The following is a 17518-nucleotide window of genomic DNA, read 5'->3' as shown; positions in this document are numbered from 1 at the left end:
TGCATTTTCTTTGCAGCTTTGCTTCCTTCTATAGCTGGCAAAGACAAGGCAGAAAAAGCAGGGAACTCTGGCAGCCTCAGAGCTTGAAAGGTTGAGGACAGAAGGGAGGGAGGGGGGAGAAAAGAGCCCCATGGGCCATGATTAAAGCCATGGGCAGGCTGGACATTTGATATCCCTGCTCTAAAAAATGAGTTAAAGGAAATATATTTCTATTTATTTAACTGGCAATCAGTAACGTCCATTTACTCAGTGTTACCTGTATTGTATGTCTATAAATAAGTTTGTCTACCAGCCTATCCTAGCAGCTAAGAGTAAGATGAGAGAGCCTCCTCTTTATTTACCAACAGTATTTTTGAAATGGCTGCAATTAGTTCCAGAGCCTCAGTGATGCGGAGAAAGTTATCACATGACTTGGGGAGTTATCATTGATAAGAACATAAGAAGAGCCCTGCTGGATCTGACCAGCAGACCATCAAGTCCAGCATCCTATCTTACACAGTGGCCAACCAGTTCCTTGGGAGGTCCAATAACAGAACATAGAGGCTGAGGTCTTCCCTGATGATGCCTCCTGGCATTGGGATGCAGAGTCTCTGATTATGAACATTCCCTTCAGTTACCATGGCTAGTAGCCACTGATAGCTACCCATAACATCAATTATAAACCTCAGTTTCCCCAGTTTCCTGAACATGAGTTTCCTGGGCTCTATTTTTTTTTCCTATGGGACCTTTAGGGAAGAAGTGTTCATCTATAGTCCTATGAAGAAAGGTTGTAAGAGTTGGGCATGTTTAGCCTGGAGAGGAGGCGACTGAGAGGTGATATGATCACCATCTTCAAGTACTTGAAGGGCTGTCATATAGAGGATGGTGTAGAATTGTTTTCTGTGGCCCCAGAAGGTAGCACCAGAACCAATGGGTTAAAATTAAATCAAAAGAGTTTCTGGCTCAACATTAGGAAGAACTTCCTGACCGTTAGAGCGGTTCCTCCATGGAACAGGCTTCCTTGGGAGGTAGTGAGCTTTCCTTCCTTAGAGGTTTTTAAACAGAGGCTAGATGGTCATCTGACAGCAATGAAGATCCTGTGAATTTAGGGGGAAGTATTTGTGAGTTTCCTGCATTGTGCAAGGGTTGGACTAGATGACCCTGGAGATCCCTTCCAACTCTATGATTCTCTTATTCTATGGTTCCTTGATAGTCAGATTCACCAGGTGTCCTAAATAGAAAATGAACTTCTTCTTCTTTGTAATACAGCACAATGTATTTGAGAGTTGCTTACTCTACTTTAGGAAGCATTGTATTTGAGTGTGCATGATTACCACTGGAGTCTCTTTTGTTGCAGCTAAGGTTCCATTACTATCTATACCTTATCTGGTTCCAAGTAATATCATTTGCTTTCCCATTTTTAACTGTGATCTTTCCTTGTCAGTAAGCTCATCTTTCTAATGCGTTCAAGGACTTATTAGTACTTAATAGGTTTCATGCAATCTATTTATATCCTTTCCTGCTTTAAGAAAGTCACAAACACCAACTTCAAACATCTGTTTCTCAGTTGAAAATGTTGAAATGGTCTGCTGCTACCCAATAATTTGGATGCTGAATAAGCTCAGTTTGCTTAATTAGACAATAATACTTTTGTTTACACTGCCCTTTTATTTGTTTCAGAAGATGATACTATATGCAATTATGTTCAGTCTGGCTACAAGGCATTTGGCTTATCGCTTTAGAGCTTTATACCTCCTGGTACTCTCTTGAAGGTAGAGAGGAGATAATCTTTCAGCTTGCTGTCTGAAGAGGAAGTACTGATACAGATCTAGCAGTAATTTTCCACTAATGGAAGACATTTCTGTCAGTGGAATGAGAGTTTCCTGCTTCCCCACTCCTGCTGCAGTGCACTGATGAAACCCAATTCAATTTCTCATTTTCATGAAGCTCAAACAAAGAGAAGGCTTCTCTAAAAGTGTATCTCAGATTAGTGGTGAAGTGGATCTCAGATAAGATAAAGGAGAGCTCAGTAGACTAACCACCTGATTGTGCTTGTCCACAAGAGGATCATGCTACTCCTTAATTGCTGGTTCACAGCTTGTGGGTCTTCCTTTGCATCAGGTGCTTGGTAATTCATGGAGATTCTTTGCTTCTGTTTTATTGTCCTTTAAATGTGTGTTTCTATTAGTATATATCTGTTTTGAATGTTTTTTAAAGTATTTCTAAATAGCTGCAAAACTGCTTTGTGAGTAGTTTGCAGTTGAAAGTCTGTACATATTGTAAGTAACCCAATAAATACATAAAACTATCTACTAAGTAGAAAATAGCAGACTCAGAAATAGAAGTACACCTCTCTAAACCCATTCTCTTCAGTGGATTTAGAAGATGTACCGGTAATTTGGTTTAGGATTGTACTGGAAATCATGTTGTTTCCACTTTTCTGTGATATTATCTCATGCAGCTAGAGTGTAAGGATGCATCCCTGTGACCTGAGCAGATCATATGTGTCCTTACTGCATGACCCATCTCAACCACATGTTGCACCAAACAAAGAGAAGGTTTCTTTAAAAGTGTATCTCAGATTAGTGGTGAAGTGGATCCCAGATATGATAGAAGATAACTCAGTACACTAGCTAACTGAATGTACCTGTCCATAAGAACTATGTGGGATTATTTTGCAGAAAAGTGATTTCTACAGTGAAAAATTATTGTGAAAACACACATCGGCATGTATTTTTGTGAGCCAAGAGGAAAGCTGGGGTACAAATATTTTAATAATTAAACAAACTTATGATTACTTCCACTGAAATTCAAATACAAATGGTAATATTGGGAAATTCTCTCTCTCTCTCTCTCTTAAAGGATGGTTAGTATAGAAAGGTCATATCATAACAAGAAGAGACTCACTGGAAAAGACAACGATACTAGGAAAAGATGGAGACAGGCAGGATTTTTTTTGTAGCAGAAACTCCTTTGTATATTAGGCCACATACCTCTGATGCAGCTAATCCTCCTGGAGCTTACAGTAGGCTACATCAAGGGTGTGTGACCTAATATGCAAAGGAGTTCCTGCTACAAAAAAAGCCCTGGAGACAGGAGGAAAAGAGAAAGTCACAATATGAGATGGATTGACTGAAAAAAGGAAGCTATGGTCCTCAGTCTGCAAGATCTAGGAAGACTGTTAACAATAGGACACTTTGGAGGCCATTTATTTGTAGGATCACCATAAGTCAGATGTGACTTGAGGGCATGTAAGACACAGGTAGAAAGGATATGTGAATCTGCCTAATTGAGCATACTTCGGTTTAACATTGTCCACTCTGGCTGGAAGTAGCGCTCCAGGGTCTGAGGCAGGGGTGTCGAACTCATTTGTTATGAGGGCCAGTTCTGACATAAATGAGACCTTGTTGGGCTGGGCCATGTGTGTACCTATTTAAGATTAGGTAGCAGAGATGTAAACTTTATAAAGGACACAGACAAACCCAATTAATTTTTTTTAAAAACTTAAACCATGCTTAAAATGTTAGCACTTGTTGGTCTTAAAGGTGCTTTCTTTGTATTTCTCCCATGGGATCCAGGAAACTGAGGAAAGGAAGTTCTGGCTCTTTTTTTCCTTCCCCAGGGGATGGGAGTTGGGGAACCTCAGCCAATAGAAGGAAGAGAGGCTTGGCTCAGTAACTCTGCTGTGTGATTGAGAGAGCCTGGAAAAACAAGCTCTGCCTCCCCCCCTTCCTCCCCAAGGGAGGAGCCTCAGGCAATGGAAAAAATAGAGGTTTTGCTCTGTAGCAACTGAGTGAGCCTTGCAAAGCAAACTGTTATGCAGAAGGAAGCAAGATATAGGGAGAAGGAAGCAGATGACAGTCAGTTGTTCAGGGACCTGATAGGAGACCTCTGGGGGCCTGATTTGGTCCCTGAATTTTATGTTTGACACCCCTGGTCTAAGGCAAAAAAAGGTCTTTCTTAACTCTAATATTTGATGTTTTTCACTGGAGATGTCAACAATTAAACCTGAGATCTTCTACACGCAAAACATGTTTGCTTGGACCCTATGGAAAATGTCTAACAGAAGCAATTTCAGTCAGTGAATTGGGACTTCATTACTCCCCCCCCCCCCAATTGCAGCCCAAAATGTTGGTGAGTTATGGTGATCTTGGAGAGGGCAGGAAACCATCCATCCCCTAGAACAACATGAGTGTTGGTGATCTGCCACAAGAGGAAGAAATTCACAAAAATCTCATCCTTTCCTTTTATAATAATATCCTTCCCCATACCATTAGCAGAAATTTTCCTATGTGATGAACACAGTGAGTCTACTAATACTTTGCTGCAGAAAAATTAATGATTAAGAATTGACCGAATGAATTCTGAGAATAGATGTTGGACTCAACCGCTATATGGGGGGGGGGGGGGGGAAACCATGCCAAAGTGAACACCTGTTATTTTTAAATCTATCCTCTGCACAAATATTGTTTGTGTTCCCCTTTCCATATGTTAAGCTGTGAAGGGACATGCCAGGGAAGGCATTTAAAAAGCAGAGACGCTGGTTATGTGTATTATTTTTCCCTCACCCCTGGTAACAGAGCCTATTCTGTCTTCTCATTACAATCTGGCATTACACACACACTCATTCACAAGTCAACTAGTTATGTCAGGGCCTTGGTAGATAGTTCCTTTCAGATCTTTATTTCCATCCAGGCGTTCTCAAGTTAATTTCCCCATTTCTTCCCCCCAAAGAAAGATGGACTCACTTGGTTTATGCCACCTCCAACTGTGTCTCCTGCACCCTGGCCCAAAATGCATTCTACACCAGTTCTAGGGTTCCCAAAACCAACTTAGCAAATGCCCAGAGATTTGTGTGGGAGCACTGTCTAGAGATGGCAGAGTTTGGGGAGGATGTAACGTTACTTGCAGGTGATGCTCTCTAGGCTGCCTCTCCATAGAATTTACTATAGACTAGGGGAAATTCCTAGAACATTACTATGTGGAATACATTTTTCTTCTACTCCTCAGTTCCTAGGGGGTGGGGAAACTGGGAATGAGGATGGGTAAAAGACGTAACCAGTCCATGTATGCTGATTGCAACCTGGTTTAATTTAGGGATGCCCAGTTTATTTAAAGTGTTTGTAGCCCACCTCTCAACCAGGAAGAAAAAAAAACCTGGTTCAGGTGACTACTGATACAGCAACACCATTTTAAAACTTATTTTTAAAAATATTTTTCAGTGTTGAACTGGAGACAGGAGAGATGTCAGGAGTTGCCATTTGGTGTACCATCTGAAGCTACTAGAGTATGATTTCTTCTGTTCTTATAATCATCTTCCCTACATGTTTTAAGGCTGGCTGCTGCAGTTGCTATTACCAGCCCCATACTCTTCCTGAAGCTTAATGCATGTTCTCTACTATCTAGGGTTGCCAACAGGCCTGGGAAATTTGGAGATCTAGGGGCAAAGTTTATAAAGGGGGAAGAATTGAGGCAGGGATTCCACCCTCCAAAGCTGTGATATTCTCCAGACTCAACTAGAGAATTTGTAATCCTGGAGGAACCTTGGGTTCCACCTGGAGGTATGAAACCCTACTTCCTCTGCACTTTTTCTTCACGCATCTGTCACATTGTTGACTCTTTGGCCTACAGAGAGGCACTGTTACCCATTATGTGCAAATAGCTCTTAACTCTTGACAGGTCTTCCTTATTAGTGAAGTCTTGTCAGTGGAACTTTGTGGGGAGGAAATGGTTATCTCTTACCTCATTCTTATCCTGAATCTTGTGCGCACTAGGCCTTCGAAGTTAATGAATATTATGCCATACTGTGATGGCTGAGCATGGTCGCTGCCCAAAGAGGTTTTATAATTTTCTTTAATGGGCAGCACTAGCCCTTAAGCAGCTCTAAGGGCCACCACTTAAAACCTACAGTAATATTGAAAACCCATTTTTAAATTCAATCAGGTAGATGTTCTTAAGAGTTCTAATTTTTTTTTACAACTTTCAGTTTATAATTGCTTCTCTAAAGTAGTGCTGGGACACTTTCACCCCATCATTTTGCATTGTCCAAGTTTCCTGATGCCTCCCATTTAAAACATACACACACACACATTTTGGCATATTAACAGTGCAATTCAAAGCAGTTACACTTTTCAAAGTCTATTGAGGTCAATAGAAGGGGTGTACCTCTGTTTAGGACTGCACTGGGAAGATACAAAGAGAGCACAAGAAAAAAAATAGAAGGAAATTATGTGTGTTGTTTTCTAAGTTATTTAACTAGTGGATGATTTGATTCTTTGTTTTATTCAGTCTGAACCTCGAGATGCAGATCAGTTGTGATGTTAATAACAAAAGCTCCTGACCTTTATTCTAATTGCTTAGGACAGGATTGAGTGACTAATTAGTTCGGTTACATTCCATATAAAGATGGCTTTAAACCAGTGAGTCAGATTCCTACACCTCAACAGGTTTGCAGCAATTAAGGAAGATAATGATAATTAGCATTTATAAAGCTCATTAACAGTGTTCATAATCTCAAGTGTATGACATTATCACTGTAATCCATACAATGGCCAAGTATCTAATTTACAAAACTACTTAGATCCACTTTATTAGGAAAAGGGCTGAAGTGACGAAGCTTTCTGTTCATGGATAAGAGATTATTTGAACCAGGGACTTCTTGCTCCCAAGTACAGGAAGCTGCCTTAAAAACATAAGTACATAGGAGAAGCCATGCTGGATCAGGCCAATGGCCCATCCAGTCTAACACTCTGTGTCACACAGTGGTCAAAAAAAACCCCAAGTGCCATCAATAGGTCCACCAGTGGGGCTAGAAGCCCCACTCAAGCACGAGAATACAGAGCATCACTGCCCCAGACAGAGAGTTTCAACAATAAACTGTAGCTAATAGCCACTGATGGGCCTCTGCTCCATTTCCAATCCCCTCTTGAAGTTGTCTATGCTTGTAGACACCACCACCTCCTGTGGCAGTGAATTCCACATGTTAATCACCCTTTAGGTGAAGAAGTACTTCCTTTTATCACTTCTAACCCGACTGCTCAGCAATTTCATTGAATGCCCAAGTGTTCTTGTATTGTGAGACAGGGAGAAATGTACTTCTTACCTTACCTTACTGGGACCTTACCTTACCTACCTTACACTGAGCCAGGGTGTTTGTTTTTTATATATATAAAACATGAGAGTATTCCATTATTCAACCAGAAAACTGAATTCACAGAAGTCAAACATTAAACTTTAAAAGCAGAAACTAATCTGCAGAGAGGGGAAGCAAGAATAATAATCAATAAACAAACTACAATAAAGAGCAGGAGCGAAAAACAAAAACAGCCCAGAACTCTTCTAGGAGTCTTCACCAGGTGCCCAAAAGTCAGCACTAGGTGAACATCCAAGGAGAAGGTACTAAAAAACTGGACTGCCACAACCTATAATGATCATTTGTCCATCTACTCTATATGCTGGCAACAGCTTTCCAGGGTCTCAGGGTCTCTCCAATAGTTGCTACTTGAGATCATTTATTCTGCCACTAGCCATAGCTTCTCCCTTACATTTGCCTGCCACTACACTATAGTTGCTAGCCTCCAGATAGGGCCAGAATTATAACTGATCTCCAGATGACAAGAGGAGAGGAGAGATTGGATTTAAACCCTCCCTTCACTTGGAGTCTCAGAGTGCTTTACAATCTCCTTTCCTTTCCTTTCCTTTCCTTTCCTTTCCTTTCCTTTCCTTTCCTTTCCTTTCCTTTCCTTTCCTTTCCTTTCCTTTCCCTTTCCCACCTTATGAGGTAGGTGGGGCTTAGGATTTTACTGGTGATAGAAAGAAAGATCTTTGAGAAAAGACCTCTTCCCTCATTTAACTGCAGCTCCAAAGGAATCTGATTTTCCATGTCTGCTGAAATATATATTAGCAGCTCTGTTTTTTTAAAGTGAAGAATTGAGGTAAGGGGAAGTTATCTCTGTCTCCAGAGCTGCAAACTTCCAGGTGGCACCTAGAGATCTCCTAGAATTACAACTCATCACCAGACTACACAGATCAGTTTCCCTGGAGAAATGCCTTTGTTGGAGGATGGACTTCATGGCATTATATCCTGCTGAGGTCTGTCCCCTCCCCAAAGCCTGCTGTTCCCAGTCTCCACTCCTAAAATCTCCTGGAATTTCACAACCTGCAGTTAGCAGCTATACCTGTCTGCCCCCCCCCCATCCATTTTGCCTTACTGTCCAAGGATGTAGTTTTTTGAAGCATTTGGGCGGGGGGGGGGAGGCTGTGGCTTGATGGAAGAGCTTCTGCTTTGCATGCAGAAGGTCCCAGGTCCAGTCCCCGGCATCTCCAGTTATAATGCCTGACAGGAGGTGATGTGAAAGACCCCAGCCCGAGACCCTGGAGAGCCACTACTGGTCTTAGTAGTCAGTACTGACTTTGACAGACCATTGGTCTGATTCAGTATAAGGCAGCTTCATGTGTGTAGTTCCAGTCCCATGCACATGAGAACTTTTGCAAACTGAAAAGTTCTTCTGTTTGAGGTTGTGCAGGGGGATCCTTTGGGTGAGGGACATGGGCCTGGAGAAATGTTTTTGATTGTCTGGAAGTAAAATAAATTACTCATGGGAATCCTGACGTCATCAACACCAATGGCAACATCAACTGAACACAGCAGTGGCTCCTCACAATGATATTAAGGCATCCAAACAAAATGAATGAAACCAGGCAGACTCTGGGTTTGTCCAGCCTCACACTCCTAAAACAAACCAATATGTTTGTGGCCAGCCTTCTCCACCACCACCCCACCCTAGAGATGTAATCTATCACTTCCTAGTCAGATTTCTTCCCTGCTTTCTGGTCTCTTACCTTCTTTGTTTTATTTTTTTACTTTGACATTTTCCAAATAGTTCCTAAAGGCACTGCTGTCATGCCCTCATGCTCTGCCAGTTCCAAAGTTCAAAGCTTATGTCTGCAAGGTCATTTTGCTTCCTGCATCAAATAACATCTGCCAGCCTGTCACAATCCTGACATTTGTTCTCTTGAGCAAAATTGGGAAAGAAGCAAAAATTCTGATGAGGCTCAGTAGCAGAATTGACTGCTGGACCCTGGGGCAGGACAGAGGAACTGAACACTGCTAATCCTTGTTTCATTACTCCTGTAAATTCCACCACCTGGACCATATCTCTTGCTGCCAAGCCTGAACAGTTTTTCCTTTGCACTCTGGGGTAAAAACTAATTAGTAACATACATTCGGCAAGGTAGCAAGTGGCTTAACCTTTTAGTAAGGTACATGACAGTTATATTGCTTTTAAATGCTGAAATCCAGAGATACTGGAAGAAAATTGCAGGGATAATTCCTCACAACAAATAAGAGTTGTTTGCTAAGCAATCTTGGCTTGTCTAATTATGCATGTGACAAAAAGCTCTTAATAATACTTAATGTTCACATAGCACTTTGACATGGCCAAAGCATTTCACATACATTATGCTGTAATCCTTACAACCCCTGTGTAAAGTATGTCAGATTGGGTTGGCTCCAATAGAAAATTCCATCTGATGTCAGGGAACATGTTGCCAACTCCAGCTTGGGAGCTTCCTGAAGGTTTGTAGGCAGTGTCCAGGGAGGGGGTGTTTGGGAAGTTGAGGGACCACAGCAGGGATGTAATATCATACAGCCTGCCAGGGCTTTTTTTGTAGAAAAAAAGCCAGCAGGAACTTATTTGCATATTAGGCCACACCCCCTAACTTCACCATTGGTTTACACAGGGCTTCTTTTGTAGAAAAGGCCCAGTAGGAACTCATTTGCAGATTAGGCCATACCCCCTGGTGCCAAGCCAGCCGGAACTGCGTTCCTGTGAGTTCCTGCTCAAAAAAAGCCCTGCAGCCTGCCCTCCCATTTCCTTTTAGAAGAAGAAGAACTGTAGATTTATACCCCACCCTTCTCTCTGAATCAGAGACTCAGAGTGGCTTACAATCTCCCATATCTTCTCCCCCCACAACAGACACCCTGTGAGGTGGGTGGGGCTGAGAGGGCTCTCACAGCAGCTGCCCTTTCAAGGACAATTTCTGCCAGAGCTATGGCTAACCCAAGGCCATTCCAGCAGGCGCAGATGGAGAAGTGGGGAATCAAACACGGTTCTCCTAGATAAGAGTCCGCACACTTAACCACTACACCAAACTGACTCTCAGTTAGGGAACTGATTGCTGTAGTCTGTAAATCAGTTGTAATTCCAGGAGAAATCTAGGACTCACTTGGAGGGTGGGAATCCCTGTATATTTGCTAGTGATTGAAAGTAGGTACATATATGATAAAGTGAATCTCTGCCTGCATCATTTATTTATTTAGGGAATGGATATGTTGTCTTTCCAGAGGCCTACTCAGTGCAGCTCACAAGTAAAAACAACACCATGAAATTTATAAAAATAGCAACATAAGTTATCAGCATTAAAAACAGGCCTGGAGCATAAAAATATCATAAAACAAACATTGAGCAGCCTAAAACAGTACTCATAAAACACACTAGAAGCAGACCATGAAAAAATTAAATCAGATAAAAGCATCTTTAAAAGGATAAAATGCTGTAGATAACAAGTAATTTCACCAGTTTGGCTCAATCTGTTACAAACCTTCTAAGTTTTGCTTCCATTTTTACTTGCAAGGAAAAGAAGCAGTGATAACTGGTGTGCTTTTCAAATACATTTTATTGTGTTGTTAGTTCATGTACATTCTAGAAAAGTTACAGAACAGTCCTTATCTCCCTCTTGAGAGATGCTTCCCAGAAACACATTAATCTTTCTAAGAGTGATGTCAGTGCATGAGCTTCATACTTACGAAGCCCTCATTGATGTGAATTTAATACACAGTTGGATCATCTTCATAATGTTCATGTTGTTTTATTCAAAAACAATGAACTTGAAGAATTCACAAACATATGATTTAGCCTACTGGCTTAATGTGATGAAAAGTGAACAGGTCAAAATATTATAAAGGTAAAGGTAGTTCCCTGTGCAAGCACCAGTAATTTCCAACTCTGGGATGACGTCACATCAGGACGTTTTCACAGCATACTTTTTACGGGGTGGTTTGCCATTACCTTCCCCAGTCGTCTACACTTTACCCCCAGCAAGCTGGGTACTCATTTTACCAACCTTGGAAGGATGGAAGGCTGTGTCAACCTTGAGCCGGCTACCGGAACCCAGCTTCTGCCGGGATCGAACTCGTAGAGGTACTAATAGGGTTGACAGGCCCCCTCTGGCTACCAGCAGGTGATGGGAGGGTAGGATTACCAGAACCAGGTTCGGAAACTCCTGGATATTTGGAGAAGGAGCCTGGGGAGGACAGGGACTTATCTGAGGTACCATAGAGACCCCCCTACAAAGCATCCATTTTCTCCAGGGGAATCATTCTCTGTAGTCTGAAAATGAGCTGTAACTCCAAGGGATCCCCAGGTATCTCTAGATAGGCTGGTATCCCTAGATAGTAATCCTACAAGAGATGGTACTGGCCCTGAACATATAAAATACAGAAAATGGCCTTCTTGGAATTAGAATACTAGATGTTCTGTTTCACACCCTATGTGTTGTTTCTTGATAGATTTCTTGGTGCCATCAAAAATAGTGCCAGCAGAGAAATAACAGCGTGAAGCATCTGTGCCAGCTAGGTTATATCATAAAAGATTTGCAGCTGCGACATAGCTGATGTGGACTGGGCTAAACAGTGGCAGGGTCAACAGGGGAGAGGCCATTTGGCTTAAAGAGGGCTTTAAATCTATAAATTACTTCTTAATTTATCATTTGATAAGTTTTATTGGTTTGGGGTTTTTTTTAAAAAAATCACATCCCTATTTGACCAAAATGTGACACACTCACACATCCTAGAGCTCCAAATGTTGAGTCAAATATGAGTTGGGATTAGATGAAGGGGAGGGGGAAGTTAAATGATGAACAGCACCAGGGCTTTTTTTGTAGCAGGAACTCCCTTGCATATTAGGCCACACACCCTGATGTAGCCAATCCTCCTGGAGCTTGCAATAAGTCCTGTAATAAGAGCCATGTAAGCTCTTGGAGGATTGGCTACATAAGAGGGGTGTGGCCTAATATGCAAAGGAGTTCCTGCTACAAAAAAAGCCCTGAACAGTGCAATCCTAAGGCAAGGGGACACTATTGGCTCAGGGAGCTGACTATAACCAGAATTAGACCAGTGTAAGGGGCATTTATGCACAAGTGGTGCTGAACCATTCACTGAGCCATGTGAACCTTTGCGCCTGTGTAAAAGATGCCCCCTCCCCACTGACAGGTGGTCGGGGCTTCTGATGGGACCTGATCTCTTTAAGGGGGTGGTGTTGCAGGGACGGAGTGAGGCCCTTGTGGCCCACCCCTGCAAGTGATGGCCATTTGGCCATGGAATAACTTTTCCCTTAGAGAGGCAACCAGCGGCATCACTGTTGTGCTATGGCCAGCTGCTAGGGTTACCGATCCCCAGCTGGGGGCAGGGGGTTCCCCAATATGGAGGCCCTCCCCCCCACTACAGTGTCATCAGAAAGTGGGGCTGGAGGAAAATGTCTGCTGGGCACTCCATTATTCCCTATGGAGACCAATTCCCATAGGGTATAATGGATAATTTATCCACGGGTATCTGGGGCTCTGGGGAGGACTGTTTTTGAGGTAGAGGCAACAAATTTTCAGCATAGCATCCAGTGCCTCCTCCCAAAATACCCTCCAAGTGTCAAAAAGATTGAACTAATGGGTCCAATTCTATGAGCCCCCTATCCATTGTTTCCAGTGGAGAGAAGGCCTTTAAAAGGTGTGCGGTCCCTTTCAATGTGATGGCCAGAACTCCTTTTGGAGTTGAATTGTGCTTGTCACAACCTTGCTTCTGACTCCACCCCCAAAATCTCCTGGATCCACCCCCAAAGTCCCCAGGTATTTCTTGAATTGGACTTGGCAACCCTACCAGCTGCCATAGCACAGGAGCAACAGAGGATTGCTCTGCCTGATTCTGTCACTCTTTTGGGTGATTTATTTTTATACGCATGCCATCATTTTTTCATGTTTATTTTCACTAAGTGCCTCAAAAGCTGAAAGTGACCCAGGCCTCTCTAGATCTCTGAGAGGGCCTGGCTCATGAAGGAGATCCTTATCCCTTATCCTTTGAATTCCTTTTTGGTGTCTTTCTACAGAGCTACAGCCTTCTGTCTCTGATTTCACAGAGTTAATGATGCTCCCTCTTACTTTTCACCGCCCTAATGGCTGAAGGGTGAGAATCAGGGATTAGTTCACTGCAAAATACACCCAGGCACAAACAAACTTGAATGGAAAAAAAAACAGAGGGTAATCCTTGAGGAGCAGTGTTTAGGTTGTCGGTGTATCATCTTCAGATGTAGCATGTGATTATTCTGATGAAGTCGGCCTGGTTTAAATTCCTCTGTCCCTCATTCTGACTCATGTGGTCACCTCATGCATGCAAAGGAAGTAACATGTCTAGCATGTTAGTTGGGCACTGATGTTCAATTGTATCAATGCCTGTTTGATGGGGAACCCTCCCCCCTGTTAAACATAGAAATTGTTGGAAGTGAAGGACAATTCAACATATTTTTGCAGCAAGCACACTTGTATTGGGAAAGGAGCGTTAAACCTAGTAAACTAGTAAACCAAGCCTTCTGTCTGCTCTTCTTTCATCTGTTCTGCAGTTACTGGTCCTACTGGTACAATCTTTTTGAAACTTGGAGAGTATTTTGAGGAGAGGCACTGGATGCTATGCTGAAAATTTAGTGCCTCTACCTCAAAAACTGCCCCCTCCAGAGCCCCATATACCCATGGATCAATTCTCCATTATACCCTTTGGGATAATCAGATAATTGGCAACCAATAAATATATTCTTTCCTTTCTTAAGACAACATGCCTCATGTGGACCTTATCCTAAGGCAGCCTCCCATCTGCTTCTGCAAAGCAAGCTCAAGTTAACACAAACTATGTAAGTGCTTGCTTAGTGTTTGGTATGAAGCATCCATCTCAGCAGGGCTTTTTTTCCCAACAGGAACACAGTTCTGGCTGGCTTGGTGTCAAATGAGTTTCTGCTGGGCTTTTTCTACACAAAAAGCCCTGTGTAAAACAATGGTGATGTCGAGGTGTGTGGCCTAATATGCAAATGAGTCCCTGCTGGGCTTTTTCTACATAAAAAGCCCTGCACATCTTAGACATTACTTTGCTCCCATTGCTATTAGGCCTCTTGTAGGGATGGGCACAGACCCAAACCTGAGGCAAATTTTGGATCAAACTTTGGCCGGTTTGTGAACCTCAGACTGAGGTTTGGGGAAGGAGCCTTCCCCAAACACTCACCAAGCTTCTGCTCAGTTCAATTTGGGTGTTTGTCCCTCCCCAAACACATGCACCACTTCCAGGGGGCATCGGGCATCACCCCCAGCATGCCTGCATCATCCAGAAGGGACACAAGTGCATTGCCCAATGTGCTCAAGTCACTTCCAGGTAACATGGGAGCATAAGGGCAGTGCCTGATGCCAACCAGAAGTGGTGTGCATGCACTGAGTGAGGGCAGACACACTTGCATCACTTCTGAGTGATGCAGGCATGCTGGGGGTATTGCCTGATGCCACCCAGAAAAGACATGAGTGCATCACCAGGGGGACCCCAAACCAGTTCAGTTTGGGCAGGTTTTGCTTGGGCATTCAGTTCAGGGTTGCCCAGTTTGTGAGCCCCAAACTGGGTTTTCCTGGTTTATGCCCATCCCCAGCCACTTGACATAATTTTTCAAATGCATGAACTGGGATGTAAATGTTCCTCCTAACTTCCCCTAAGAAGATACACCTTCTTAGGGGAAGATACACCTTCCCCTAAGAAGATGTCAGGAGTTTGATGGGCCAGTGAAACCTAATCTAGGTAGAGAAAGTAAAATCCTCCACCATACATTTTTTTTAAAATTACATTTGTCTTGTAGTCTTCCTCCAGAGAGTCCAAAGTTATGGACATGGGCTTTCAAACTGCTCTGCTGATCAGTTGAATAGCTGAATAGTTTTATGGATGGAACTGTAACAGAGTATTCTCAAGCTTTACACAATTTCAATCCATGAACAGTTACAGAAATCTATGCTATCTTTCTTTATTTAGTCATTGACAAAATGTCCAGATCTACTGACCTGGAAGCAGTAGAGCTACCGATCAATTAGAAGACTGAGGAAGGTTTCAGCCGAGGCCTACGAGGACCTGTGAGCACCAAAGAAAACAAAATGAAAATCTTGTCCACATCTTCTAGGCTTGCCAATTGGTTGAGGTTTCTCCCCTCAAAATCTCCTGGTTCATGTCCTACTTGACTGGCAAAGAGTTGCAACTCATTGATTCCAAGCTCTGTCAATGGTATCTCCACTTAACAAGCATCTCAAACAGCAAATACTGGGAAATAACTTTCTCTACCTGAAAGTCTTTCTGGCAATGGCCAGAGGATGGTGAGGGACTTACCAGGAGAGGACTGAGGTGCAGGCTACATCACTGTAGATGTTGCAGCATCACTGTTGGTATGTACCAGAAATGACATCATCTAGCTGAGACATCCCAGCAATATTCCGGCATTTGGGCAAAACTTCTAAGGTAAAAAAGGCTTAGACCATAGGGTTTTTCCCAAATACCAAACTGTCACCTGGACATTGCCGATGTGAGGATGTGTACCAGAAGTGATGCCTCCACATTACCAATGATGTAGCCCAGGCCTTCCTCGTGTTCCTAGTAAGTCCCCCTGCTGGACAACTGATTGGTGGAGGGATAGGGCCCAAGGGTGGAGGATCCCCCTTCTCCAGAAATGGGCTGGCAAACCTAGAAGAGTTGCTGGCATTCAGAACAGAGGATACTGAGCTAAAACCAGGAGCAGTTTTAGTATTTCTGGGCTAATATCTAGGACGGGGCCTCAGAATTACTGCCACCCCACTACCAGTATGGTATAGTGGTTAAAAGCGGTAGACTCTAATCTGGAGAAGCATGTTTGATTCCACACTCCTCAAAATGATGCTGTCTGGGTGACCTTGGGCCAATCACAATTCTCTCAGGACTCTCAGTCCCAACTACCTCACAAGGTGCCTGTTCTGAGAAGAGGAAGGGAAGGTGATTGTAAGCCACTTTGAGACTCCTTAGGGTTGAGAAAAATGGGATTTAAAAACCAACTCTGCTTCTTTTTCTTCTACAGCCCCACCCAGTGGGCTCAAAACAAGGGATGGTCCTTGCCTTATGCAATGTGTATGGAAGCTGCCACTGAAGCCAGCTGCCTGAGCCCCAATTGTGGTAGCTGTAAGTGACAGCAGGAGCTTGTTCTTATTCTTCCCTCCCTTCCCTTAAGGGTAGGAGTGGGTGGTTGATGCCCCTCCCAGTGTGGGGCCCAGAGCAGCTGCCCTTGCCCTTATTGCCCATTGGCTAAGGCCTCCCCAACTAAAAAGACAACCCCCAAACTTTTTGATCCTGTGGATACTTTTGGAATTCTGACACATGGGAGTGGGCTATCAAAGCAGGTAGAATCAACAACAAAATGGCTGCTATAGGAGATAGAGCCCAGCACAAAAGGCCAGGGAATTAGGTTATGCATAAGTCTAATAGTAGCATCAACATTTCAGGCAGATGCTCTGATTAACAGGATGCCTTTTTAAATGAACACATTATTGTAAAATATTTTCTTTCATGCAGAGTTTACCTTCAATCACACAGTTAATATCCCTGTGCTGTGGTGGCAGCTGCTGCCAAAGAAGTTTTTAAGATCTGACCAGCCAATCAGATATTCAGTAGTTAGTCAAAAGTCCTGTTTGATAAAAGCTCCATATGGCCTTGCCCACTTTCTAAAACAATTGGCAGGTACCAGCGAAGTTGCTAGTGGGCGTCATTGGGCCCACAGACACCTGTTGGGGACCCCTGCTTTAAGCTGAGCTTGCTATATTCTTTGAGTTTCCCAAATCATACACAGACATTTTCTGTAAACAATACCAAGAGATCTTTGCTGGTACTGCATTTTCTTTATCTTGCTTCAGAAAAATTGTAACTCACCATTCAAGTCTGAGTGCTCCAAGCTTTTTACCCTATAGAATTAAAATCCATCAATTATTTTAAATTAAACAGATTCTCAAATGTTGTCATGAAGAGGTCCACTAAAGAAGACGATCATTTTTTTATCCCTTCAGATGCAACAGCAGCAAAATCTAAGACAGGAATCTGAAGTGCCCATTCTTGCTCTCAGCTTGTGACCATATCCTTCCATTTGGGTACAAAGAGCTAATGTATGCTTTATGGTGCCTGGGGGAAGGAATTCAGGGAATCCAGAAAATTCTGCAAATAGATGACATATTCATCTCTCATAAGCAGTATCTCATGGAACAAAGCATAAAGTCCATGTGCTATGTCATGAGTGGAAAAGACCAGGTAGTTGGGTACCAAGCTTGAAATTCCCTGATCTTGATAGTCCAGGCTAGCCTGATCTCATCAGATCTCATAAACTAAACAGGGTCAGTCCTGGTTAGTACACGGATGGGACACCAGCAAGGAAGTCCAGGGTCACAGTGCAAAAGACAGGCAGCA

General features: G+C 43.0%; 1 protein-coding gene across 1 annotated transcript in view; it reads left to right on the top strand.

Moving 5' to 3' along the window:
* The window catches only part of GPR149 (G protein-coupled receptor 149), a 46518-nt gene that overhangs the window by 12668 nt on the left and 16332 nt on the right, over nt 1-17518 (top strand).

The sequence above is a fragment of the Heteronotia binoei genome, chromosome 6 (genome assembly GCF_032191835.1).
Source record: "Heteronotia binoei isolate CCM8104 ecotype False Entrance Well chromosome 6, APGP_CSIRO_Hbin_v1, whole genome shotgun sequence".
NCBI lineage: Eukaryota > Metazoa > Chordata > Lepidosauria > Squamata > Gekkonidae > Heteronotia > Heteronotia binoei.
Note: the sequence above shows the minus strand (reverse complement) of the source record. Positions and strands in the feature narration are given on the sequence as shown.